Source organism: Mastomys coucha, unplaced genomic scaffold (assembly GCF_008632895.1).
Source record: "Mastomys coucha isolate ucsf_1 unplaced genomic scaffold, UCSF_Mcou_1 pScaffold8, whole genome shotgun sequence".
Taxonomy (NCBI): Eukaryota; Metazoa; Chordata; class Mammalia; order Rodentia; family Muridae; genus Mastomys; species Mastomys coucha.
Window position 1 is genome coordinate 14,152,386 of NW_022196914.1, and position 13,108 is coordinate 14,165,493.

The following is a 13,108-nucleotide window of genomic DNA, read 5'->3' on the forward strand; positions in this document are numbered from 1 at the left end:
CTAAGGGAAGGACTGAAGGAGCTGAAGAGGACTGCAACCCCATAGGAAGAACAATATCGAATAACAGGACCACCCAGACCTCCCAGGGAGTAAACCACAACCCAAAGAGGACCCATGGTTTCAGCTTCATATGTAGCATAGGATTAAGGTAATCCTATGGGACAGCAGGCTGTTGGTCCTCTGAAGGCCCGATGCCCCAGAGTAGGATGATGAGTCAAGAGTGGGTGCATGGGGGAGCACCCTCATAGAGGCAGGGTGAAGAGAGGATGGAATGGGGTGTTTGAGGAGGGGAAACCAGGAAGGGGGACAACATTTGAAATATAAATAAATAAAATAACCTGTGGGGCAGTGCCTGGGCCCAGCTGAGTAATAGATCTAGAATCTCGGAGCACCCAGTGGGCAATCTCTGTTCACAAGGGAAGGTAGGTGTTTGGCTGTAACTCCTGTGACCTTGGCTCAGGTTTCAGTCCCAACACCCCACAATGGCCCCAGCAGAAGAGGTGTGTGATATTGGTCAGGCCCTCTTACATGCAAATAAAGATTCTCAGCCCAAACCAATGAGAGATAACTGCTGTCTACTCAGTTGTCTGAGCCTTTTGTTCTAAGAGCTGTAACACTTGAGAAGAGGTCTGCTCTCCCAAAACGTGGCCTGAAGCTGCACTGTACTCCACACTGGCTAGTTGGCCTGTCTGCCCAGCACCACCCAACTCAGTGCAGGGCATTGTGGAGAAACCGAGCAGCCTGGAAGACATTGTAGAGACAGCTCCGCCCTGCTTGCTCACTTTCCTTTGCTAGGGTTCATGCACCAAGACGGGCCAGAGATCTCTGTGAAAAGACTCCAGCACATAGGCCCACAATAACTAATAAAAATTATTTCAATGTGTCAATGTACATTGCATTCTTTTTAATATAATTTCCTCAAATACTTGATATACCCTAAATGATTATTCATATTGTATATAATATAAATATATTTATATTAAATATATATTTAATATTCTATTCCTGCTGATGTTCTAAGTTTTAATACATTATTACAGATATTCCTACCAATTCAGGCTACAATTACTCATAATTTAATACACATTATACATGGTTTAAGAAATATATACACATACATACTTATTAACATGTTTGCATATTTATATATATATATACATACATATATACTTCTAATATTTTCAAACATATAGATACTATCTTGAACACAGACAAAATTTTCACTAAAACCATGGAAATGAATGTCATTGTTATGTCCATTTTTCAGGTGTGAACACAAAACCAAGAATGATTATTACTTGCCATAGAGATTATAACAAATTACTGGTATGTTTGGCTTTATCTAGAGCCCACATTCTTGTAATTCACAGCTAATACTTTGTAAATTTCTTCTTTCTATTTTAATGTAGAAGCATGAAGTTGATTCTATCAACTGTGATTAAGATGAATCCTATAAATGATTTCATAACCCAGGAAATTTTAGTTGGTCTCCAATACAGATAAGAGGGTTTGACAGAGAATTGAGAGAAAATCCAATAATCCAATAATTTGGAGCAAGATAAGTAATACATTTCTTAACATACATTCACCTAAGGAAGCTCATTTTCATACATGCTTCCCATGTCCTTTCCACATTTAGAACGATAAACCAAAAAACAGCAACAACAACAGCTGTCAAAGTCATTTATTAGTATATTTATTATAACAAACAAGATTTTACAATCAACAGCATTCTCAGTTTATTTCAAGCCAAAAGAGAAATGATCTGTCACATACATTTCAAAGTTCTTTGTGTATAATAGACATGCCATATCTAGATCATGCCATTTCACCCATGCAGAACCTGAAAACAGTGTGCAAGATTAACTTTGCTGAGGTTCTGGAACAGTATGAAGGAATATGGGTCTTAAATCAAGCCATTTCTACCAGAAATCCCTGTAAATTGAATGGAACCTTAGTAGTTAAAGCAGGTGTGTGGAATAAAAATTTATAAATAACAGACCACCCAAGCATCTTAAAAAGACACATGCACATCTCCTTTAGATTACTTTGCTTCAGACCTCTTTGTCTCCAGCTTCTTTTCTTTTCAACCTGAATTATAATGGTGACAGCTGGTCCTTGTTGATCTTCCTTTGGCATATGCTTCTGGACTCACTCCTGGTACATGGTCACACATCCCTGGTTTTCAGGAGGTTTAATTTCTTCTCTCTGGCCTCAGCCCATGTATTTATTCAGATCTGCTACAGGTTCCCAGCAGGGCTTCATTCTCCATCATTTCAAATCAGCTTACATCTATTCAGACAAGCCATTCCAGTCAATTACCCATTTATAGACATGGAATCTCCCCCTGGCTGGCCTCGTGGATTATAGCACATGCAAATCCTCTTCCATTCTCCATCCATATTCAGAGTTCTGCCTTCACAACAGGACTGGATCTTTGCCCTGACAACCATCTGTATGACTGAGACCTTAACATTCTCTCTAGTGCCTGGAGTTTCTGTGGCAGATAGTTAATACATTACAATGTCTCAGATCAACAGACCAGAACATCTGAACTAATTCTCTCATATACAATGCTATAAAGTGAATTTAGTAGGATATCAGCATGGACCCAACAAAATTTTGTAAGAGTACCACACAGTGAGGAAGTTGATATAATGTTCTCACTTTTAACCATCCCATTAACACCTAAGTCAAATGGAAGATTGAAACTAGCCCAGTCCATATTTTGTACAAATTTATTTCCTAAGGAATCTATCTTACACTATAATATAGATTTAAAATCTAAAAATGTTAACACTTAGTATGACTTCCTTTTTAAATTTTTTTCATTCTTATACAATTTTTCTTTCTTCTTATATTTAAGTTCTGATAAAACTTAATTAAAACACTGTAATTAAATTTCTTTTAAAAATGTACACACACACAATCTTTGTGCAAAATGGAGCCACTAGTTATGACATAAAATAAATTTTCTGGTCTATAACTTTTGAGTATATTAATTACATTTTTCCTTACCACTTTCTTTTTACTCAATGTTTAAACGTGCCAATGTTATCTAACCTAAATTTAGAGTACTACAGCGATTTGTTTACTTCATTCTGTCTTTACACTATATAGGCAATGCAATATGTCATGGTTTTGACCAACAGCTTTATTAACTGCCTAAGTTCATATTGAACATTGTCATTTTATCCTTTAATTGTTTTTCATCGTTTTCACATTTTCAAACTAAAAGTATCCAACACATTGTAAAGCTTATCATATAGAATCCCCCAAAAGAAACATTTGCTGAAATATTAAGAATGACCTCTTCTTTGTATGGAGGTCCTGAATCACATAAAGCAGATATTGCTGAAATCTGAGCGATGTGTAATTTCATTCTGCTCCATTTTCTATGAAATATAGAACCATTGGTGTCATGAAATCGAAGAAGGATAAAAATGAAGGTCTTTACTGATAGAAGCATGTGCAGTTTATATTAGATTAAGAGGGATGGAAACAGATCTGTAGCTTTTGAAGTACATGAAAAACTACAGTAGTGCTGAAGGTACTGGCAGGTCAGGGGTGTAAATGGAAATAACTACTTTAGGGACAGACTGTTCAAGACTCATACTGAGAACCTGTGTGTCGCATATTTCCAGAAAATCAATTTATTTTCAGTAACTTGGGAGTGCTATGGTTTATGAAATACAGTTATAGTTCAACTGTCAGCACAAAGCAAGATTTCAAAGTGGGTTCACCAGTGGTATTTTGCTCCTTTAGGAGAAAAAAAAAAATACTAAATATTTTAGTTCACTGTGAAGTTCTGTTTCCTACCTAAGTTTAACCTACAAGATATCTAAAAAGATATGTTAATTTTCTATGCAAATTAAGATAAATTGGATCTGTACCTAAGCATTTAACACATGGCATATGTGAGTTACTAGTGAACTTGTCAAACTGAAAAAATATTTGAAAGTCTATAATAAAGACTATTTGTCATTAATCAACAAATTGAATGTAGATTCTCATTGACAAATACATCAACATGGAGATAAATTCAAATTACAAACAGGAAATTTTATTTCTATTGTCTGAAACAAATTACAGATAATTTAAAGCCAGTAAGAATAATCTCCTTTAATATTGTGTCATGCATAGTGGTTATAGGATATATCAGTTGTGATACTAAAAATATACAATTATCAGAGTAACATATGTAGTATTATTTCTATTAGAAATCAAATACCTATTAAAGTATCATTACATTAAAATAGCTAAATGAAGCAATTAATTAAATGTCTTCATTAGAATAAATTTAATTCATCTGTGAATAATTATACAATGTTATGAGTTTTTTAATCTATTTCAAGGAAAATCCTCCTTGAAGTATGGATTTACATTTATATTTTCTACATGTATGGATTATGTGGTGTCAATGAAAAAACTTGTTAAATGTACTTTTATTGACACTTAGAGGTTCATGACCCAAGTTTTCTCTTATTACCACAGCATATGTTAAAGTATATAAATTCTTCATCTTATGAAAAATATTCATTAAATATAGGAATGTTGCTGTAGAAATAAACGGAACATCTGTTGTAATAGTGTCCTAATCTTATTTACCTTGAAATATGTTTTATCTCCACAGATTTAGGGTGTTTTGTTTTAGTTTTTTTTCCCTACTTTAAGCAGTATCCAACTATGTTAACTCAAATATTTCACCTTTTAAAAAAGTCCTTTTACATCCTGATTACTACCCCACTTCTGGTCAATCCTCCCAAAATCCCTCCTCCTCCCCACTTCCCCCTCTACTTCTTTTTGGAGCAGGTGCAAGCCACCTGTGTATCACCTACATCCTAGCACATCAAATCTCTGCATGGCTAGGTGCATATATATTTCTGTGCATGCGATGTTTGTGTGTGTGTGTGTGAGACAGACAGACAGAGAGAGAGAGAGAGAGAGAGAGAGAGAGAGAGAGAGAGAGAGAGAGAGAACTTGAACTGCTATGGCACATATGATTCAGAGAATCACTTGCAAAAGTTCTCTCTTTCCACTATGTGAGTTCCAGCAATCCAACTCTAGCTCTCGGTCTTAGTAGAAAGGAACTTTATTTCCTGAGTAAAGTTTCCCTGCCTAAGCAATTTGTTTTGAACAGAGAACCAGTAAAATCTGATAGTGATCAACTTCTTGTCCTTCTAAGAAAGTGTTGATTGTGCTTAATTTTGTGTGAGCCTCAATTTGTTCACTTAAAACAAAAATACTACTATGTTTGTTTCTGAGTATTTGAGTATTCTGAATGTTCTTCAAGGTAGGGTGGATTCTAATGTGTATGGAAGTATTTTTATTGATTAGTATACATTGAACATTGTTTTAAGTCTAATACATTTAAAGACAGTCAAAGAAAATAGAACAGAGCAAATACTGCTTGTGAAAAGTTTTAGCTGATCACACTAACTTTAAGGCATACTGATTTTATAACAGTAATGCACTAGGCAGGCAAATAACAAACAAAAACCTGATTGATAGGCTAGCTAAAATCTCTTTATTTTCTACTCTTACAGGGAATACATTCAGCTACTTTCAAAGAAAGGAACCCAAATTATTATCAATTGTTTCATTGTGATTGGAGAACAATGTGTTCCATTTTCTTTCTGTTTTCATGTGGTTTATAGTCTTGATTTACAATCTAATGTCATTTAAAATCACAAAGATACATATTATCTGATTCTTGAAAAACTAGTATAAGGTGAAGAAGGAAGACAGTGACTAAAATGACATTCTGCTGAGAAGGGGAAATTGAAGCAAGCTGCAATCAGTGTTCCATGGCACAAACCAAATTCTGACTGTTTGAAATGAACCAGTACCGACTCCTGAAGGTGGAACTTGTTCATCATGCTCTTCTAGTTCATTTGTCAAGGAAAATTTCATGGCCCATCTCCTTTCACATTGCGTGAGTCTGCCTTCTTTGAAACCATTCACGTTCATTGCCTACATTTAAAATATTTCTGAGGGAGAGTGTCATTTCTGGTTCGATACCATGTTGACCAGAATGTGGTTATTGAAGTCTTCCAGTTTTTCTCCCTTCTTGTTTACTCATGCTTATCATGTGACTTGCATCTTCCTGGTGACAGGGTAATTATTTGACACTCAGGATCATTACTGCATTCTGGGTAGGCAGAAGTGAAAGAATGATTACATTTCTCTCCCTAATACTTTATTTTATTTTCTGAGAAAATTTTAACACATCTGTCTTATTCAGGATTCTGTCATGTGGATATGAATATGGAGATGAGAATATATACATAAGGTAAACATGCATAGTTCTACACATTCAAAAGAAAATTAAGTCTTTGTCAGAGAGACCATAATGAGAATTAGTTACTTGAAACTGCCCGCATTTTCACGAACGGGGGGTGGGGGTGGGGGGGTGGGGGGTTCTCTTCAGCCAGGAGGGAATAAAGGACCTGAAATAAAGGGTTTGAAACACAAAGAGAAAACACAAGTTGCATCCCAATCAAGGCTCCACTTTACTGAGAATAAACCAGGGTTTTTAAACAGGAGAAACTGAAAACAAGTCTCTAGATTACACTACAAAGAAAGTTCAGGTGACAAAGTCCCCAGGTTCAGAAGATCTTCAGATGGCTGGCTGGTGTACTCAGGCAGTGGGCGTGCTCAGGTGGCTTCTTCAAAGACAAACAAACAGTCAACAGAGAGCATCTGTCTTAGCTTCCAGATGTTAGCCCCCAAACAGAGGCTGCCTGGACTCTGGTGGATGACTGAAGTCAAGAGGGAAGGTAAAAGCTACTCATCCAAATACTGACTGCAGTTCACTTTCTTCTTCCTAATATGTATAATAAATATAAATGAAAAAGAGAATAAAACAAAATAAATTTAAAATCTATTTACCCTTTTATCATTTTTGAAATAATTTTTTATTAGATGTTTTCTTTATTTACAATGTCTCCTTTCCCAGGTTCCCTACCAAAAATAAATAAATAAATAAATAAAATTTAAAAACAAAAACTAAAACAAACCCCTGTTCCCTCCCTCCTCCCCCTGCTCACCAACCTACCCCCTCCTGCTTACTAGTCCTGGCATTCCCCTACACTGGAGCATAGAACCTTCACAGGGCGAAGGACCTCTCCTCCCATTGATGACCAACTTAACCATCCTCTGCTATACTTATGCTGCTGGAGCCATGAGTGCCACCATGTGTACTCTTTGGTTGGTGTTTTAGTCCCTGGGAGCTCTGAGGGTACTAGTTAGTTCATATTGTTGTTCATCCTAAGGGGCTGCAAACCCTTCAGCTCCCTGGGTCCTTTCTCTAGCTCCTTCATTGGAGACCCTGTGCTCAGTCCAATGGATGGATGGCTGTGAGCCTCTACTTCTGTATTAGTCGGATACTGTCAGAGCCTCTCAGGAGACAACTAGATCAGGCTCCTTTCAGCCAGCACTTGCTGGCATCCACAATAGTGTATAGATTTGATGACTGAATATGGGAAGGATTCCCAGGTGCAGCAGTCTCTGAATTGTCCTTCCTTTAGTTTCTACTCCATAGTTAGTCTCTACAACACCTTCCATGCATATTTTGTTCCCCCTTTTAAGAAGGAATGAAGTTTCCACACTTTGGTCTTCCTTCTTCTTGAGTTTCTTATGGTTTGTGGTTTGTACTTTGTGTATTCTGATCTTCTGGGCTAATATCCACTTATCAGAGAATGAATACCATGTGTGTTCTTTTGTAATTGGGTTACCTCACTCAGGATGATATTCTCCAGGTCCATCCATTTTCCAAAGAATTTCATAAATTCATTGTTTTTAATAACTGAGTAGTACTCCATTGTACAGATGTACCACATTTTCTGTATCTATTTCTCTGTTGAGGGACATTTGGGTTGTTTCTAGTTTCTGGCTATTATAAATGAGGCTGCTATGAACATAGTGGAGCATGTATCCTTATTCCATGTTGGAGCATCTTCTAGGTATATGCCCAGGAATGGTATAGCTGGGTCCTTTGGTAGTACTGTGTCCAATTTCTTGAGGAACCGCCAAACTGATATCCAGAGTGGTTGTACTAGCTTGCAGTCCCACCAGCAATGAAGGAGTGTTCCTCTTTCTCCCCAACCTGGCCAGCATCTGCTGTCACCTGAGTTTTTTATACTAGCCATTCTGACTGGTGTGAGGTGGAATCTCAGGGTTGTTTTGATTTGCATTTTCCTGATGACTAAGGATGTTGAACATTTCTTTAGGTGTTTCTCAGTCATTCAGTATTTGTCAGTTGAGAATTCTTTCTTTAGCTCTGTAGCCCATTTTTTAATAGGGTTATTTGTTTCTCTGGAGTCTCACTTCTTGAGTTCTTTATATATAGGATATTAGCACTCTATCAGACATAGGATTGGTAAAGATCTGTTCCCAGTTTGTTGGTTGCTGTTTTGTCCTATTGACAGTGTCTTTTGCCTTACAGAAGCTTTGCAAGTTTATGAGGTCCCATCCACAAAAGTTTCGACCCAAAATTTGTCCTGTCTAAAAAAAAATGCAGGGACAAAGATGGAGCAGAGACTGAAGGAATGGCCAACCAAGAACTGGTCCAACTTGAAACTCATCCCATGGGCAAACACCAATCCCTGATGTTATTAATGGCATGCTTGCAGACAGGAGCCTAGTATAAATGTTCTATGAGAGGCTTCACCCAGCAGCTGACTGAAACAGATGCAGATACCCACAGCCTAACACTGGACAGAGATCAGAGACTCTTATGGAAGAGTTTGGCGAAAGATTATAGGCCCTGAAGGGGATAGAAACCCCATAGGAAGAACAACAGAGTAAATTAACCAGGACCCCTGGGAGCTTTCAGAGACTGAGCCACCAACCAAAGAGCATGCTTGAAGAAGGTCCCCAACAGATATGTAGAAGACATGCAGTTCAGTCTCCATGTGGTCTCCCCAACAACTGCAGTGGAGGATCTCTCTAAAGCTGTAGCCTGATTGTGGTATCTGTTCCCCAACACAGCTGCCTTGACTGGCCTCAGTGAGAGAATGTGCCTACACTGGCAGAGACTTGATGCGCCAGGGTGGGGGAATACCAGGGGACTCACCTCAGAGGAGAAGGGAGTGGGGATGGAGGAGGGTCTCTGTGAGGGAGAAACCTGGAGGGTGTAGAGTTTGATGTAAATAAATATATTAATTTTAAAAAGAAAAAAAAGGCAACTCGTTCAAATATCTCATTCAGAAGACTATTATGAAAGGAAAAAATATTTGGGAATACCTAGTAAATTAAATTCATAGATATATACTTTCTAATACTTGAAGAGGAAATATTTAAAAAATAAAGCTTATCACAGGCAATATTAAAATAGATGTTAGTGTAAAAGGTAGAACTATCACAAGATAGTTTGAAGTCAAAGATCTACAAATAGTGACTACTGAGAGATGGAGAATTAGCCTCTCTCAGAGATGAGTTCCATAATTAAGTATCTAATATTAAATGTTCATTCCTGAAACCATATGCACAAACAACAACAATAAATTCAGAAGATTGCATTTATATATCTGTCCATATGCAAATAAATGATAAAATGTAGCCTGCGCAGTCCTCTCACCAGCAAGAAGACACGCGGACACTACGTTCCTTCTGCAGCAACGTTTTATTGTCCTCATCCATAGGGAAAAAAGGTCGAGCCCAAAATCCGCACTGCTTATATACACCACAGTGTGGCGTGTCTGCCCATGATTGGCTGTTTGCTCATTACCCTATGTAACGCCCCGGGATGGGCCATGACATGGCGTCTTTTTCACTCTACGCACATGCGCAAACAGTTGTTTACTAGGAGTTAACAGCAGAAGTAGGCACCATCTTGCCATGGCGAATGCCTCTCCAGCTTCACGGCTCCCTACAGATAAATATTGTCAAATTCATACAATGTGCAGTTTGACAAATTATTTGATGTGTTATACCACCCAGCAATTGATATATAAGTAACTGGGAGAACATTTGATCATAATGATTTCTGGGAATGGTTTCCTGTGTTGCTGACATGATTGTTGTTTTTATTTAACTCAATAGTGTTACCAACAAAAGTAAATTTTTGATTTTGAGAATTTTCAATTCTGATTTCAATTTCAATTTCAGATTTATTTTCACTTCTTTTGTAACATTTATAATTTTCTTTCCTTCTTAATTCTTTCATTCTTGTTATTCATGTTTAGGTTTTTGAATATTATGTGGCATGAGGAATTTCTTTTGTAGTCCAGAATATTTGCTGTTCTTTAAGCACTTTGCACCTTAAGAGGCATGCCTCTCTTTATGTTAAGAAAATTTTATTCTATGATTTTTTTAAGTGTAATTTCTGGATTTCTGAGGTGAGATTTTTTTCCTTCTATTCTTATTATGCTTATATTTGGTTTTTGCATACTGTTTCAGATATCCTGGATGTTTTGTTTTAAAATTGCTTAGATTTAACATTTTCTTTGACTAATGAATTTATTTCTTCTATCGAGGCTTCAGTGTCTGTGATTCTTTCTTCCATTTCCTCTATTCTATTGTTGATGCTTGCATCTGTATTGGCTGTTCACTTACCTATATTTTACAGAATTTTTTTCAGTTTGTGTTTTCTTTATTACTTCTGTTTTCATTTTCACATTTTCAATAGTTTCCTTTGCTGGTTTGTTTACTTTTCCTTGACTTTTTTAGGCATTCACTAAGGGACTTATTGATTTCTTCTATTTTTTTTCTTTGTCTTTTTCTGGATTTGTTTAAGGGAATTTTTTGTCTTTTCCTCTGTAAGGACATCTATCATCTACATGCATGGTTTTAAGGTCATATTTGGTTTTTTTTTTGTTGTTTTGTTTTGTTTTTTTTTTTGCTTTAGCTACATTGAAATATTTATGACTTGCTAGCATAGCATAGCTCAGCTTTGCTGCTGCCATTTTGCCCTTGATGTAGTTGATTGTGTTCTTTCCGTGACATTTGTGTCTCTGGTACTGCTCTGACTTTCTCTTTGTTGGAACTGTATTTTCTTCCTTGCTTTCTGTAGTGGCTATTCCTGATTGTCAACTTGACTATATCTGAAATGAAGTTCTAATTCTGAATCCAGAATTAGAAGGCTCACCTGGCCCTAATCTGGATGCTGAGAGATACAAGTTTCTGACCTGAATCTTGGCATGGAGATCTTGAGGTATAGTGGCTATGAATCCCAGACGATTAAGATAGAAAGATCTATGAGTTCAAGATCATCTGGGATTAAAGGTGTGGTGGCATAGTGGCTATGAATCCTAGAAGATTAAGACTGGAAGATCTACGAGTTCAAGCAGGGTCACCTGGGGTTAAAGGTGTGGTAACATTCACAGCTGCTGCCGACCATTGTTGGGAGTTGATTGTTGGGAGTTGGACTACAGACTGTAAGTCATCAATAAATTCCTTTACTACATAGAGACTACCATAACTTCTGTGACTCTAGAGAACCCTGACTAATACAAAATTGGTACCAGGAGTGGCTCTAGAGGAGCAGAAGCATAACGATGGATCTTTTAAAAATCTGGAGATGGTTTGAGAATCCAACAGCTTCTTCAGCTACTGAAACCTCTCCAAAATCTCTCCCTCTTGGGAGCTCAAAGAATACTGAAGACCCATGGTCACAACTATTTTTCAAGCTCAAAAAACTAATGCCCTTGATTATCTTGATGAATTAGGGGATTCAGTGTACAAAGCTTTCTACAAGATGGGGAAGAAATTGGAAAATGATTTTGTTGGTTGGTTGCTCTTAGCATCTCAAGAAAAAATGATGAAGGAAAATAAGGAGTTTTGAGAAAAAATGATGAGGGAAAATAAGGAGTTGTGTGATAAAATTGAAAGGCTTCAGACAAAGGTAAACGATCTAAAAGTTGCTAAGTGTGTCCTTGAAGAGAATCTTCTCTCTGGCAGCCATAGAGCTCAAGCTGCAGAGAACCAAACTGAAACTCTCATTATAAGGTTGGCTGAATTACAGCGAAAATTCAAGTCTCAGCCTCAGAGGGTGTCAGTGGTTAAAGTAAGGGCATTAGTTGGCAAAGAATGGGTTCCTATAACTTGGGATGGGGATGTGTGGGAAGATCCCATTGAAGCTGAGAATTTTGAATCTTCAGATTCTCAAGGATTTGCCCCACCCGAGGAAGTAGTATCCTCAGCCCCACCCCTTGAAATAATGCCTTTCTCACAAGAGGAAGTTAATCCCCCAGAGTCTGATAAACCAGAAGTGACTTTCACTAAAGGAAATGCCAGACAAGATAATATTGATGTTTCTCAAGGCCTACCAATAGTTTCTTCTAGACCTATAACCAGACTCAAGGCAAAACTGGCCCCTAAAGGAGAGGTAGAAAGTGTAGTCCTTGAGGAAATTCGATACACTACTAAGGAGCTTAATGAGTTTGCTAATTCATTCAAGCAGAAGTCTGGGGAATATATATGGGAATGGATGTTAAGGGTGTGGGATAGTGGTGGAAAGAACATAAAACTAGAGCAGACTGAATTTACTGACATGAGCCCTCTGAGTGGAGATTCTAGGTTTAATATGGAAGCTCGCAGAGTTGAAAAAGGTGTCAGAAGTTTGTTTGAATGGTTGGCTGAAGCATTTATCAAAAGATGGCCTACCGAAAAGGAGTTAGAGATACCTGATGTCCCTTGATTTAGTGTTGATGAAGGGATTTTAAGGCTTAGGGAAATTGCAATGCTAGAGTGGATACGTTGTGTAAAACATAATCCCCCACAATGGGAAGGTCTAGAAGATATGCCCTTCACTAGTCCTATAAGACGCAAACTGGTGAGAGTGGCACCAGCACATTTGAAGGGTTTTGTTCTTGCCCTTTTCCTTGTGCCAGACCTTAGGGTTGGAGATGCTGCTGCTCAATCAGATGAATTAAATTCAATGTGTTTAATTGGGCCCTGAGGTAACAAGGGTCAGGTGGCATCATTGAATCGCCAGAGACAAGGTGATCTTAGTTATTATAATGGACAGTGTAGACAAAACAATGTTTATAATGATATAACCCGTAATGGTCAGCACAAGAGAGGTGAAATTTATAATAGCATGACTCGTTTGGACCTTTGGTCCTGGCTAATCAATCATGGTGTTTCCAGGCACAAAATAGATAGG

At 37.5% G+C, this 13,108-nt stretch overlaps 1 long non-coding RNA gene across 1 annotated transcript in view; it reads right to left on the bottom strand.

Moving 5' to 3' along the window:
* Positions 1–6,688: 6,688 nt before the first annotated feature.
* Positions 6,689–13,108, bottom strand: part of LOC116083690 — a 44,588-nt gene continuing 38,168 nt past the window's right edge. Inside the window, exon 4 of the long non-coding RNA XR_004115867.1 lies at positions 6,689–6,826. This is a non-coding gene — a long non-coding RNA (uncharacterized LOC116083690). The remainder of the gene's footprint in view (positions 6,827–13,108) is intronic.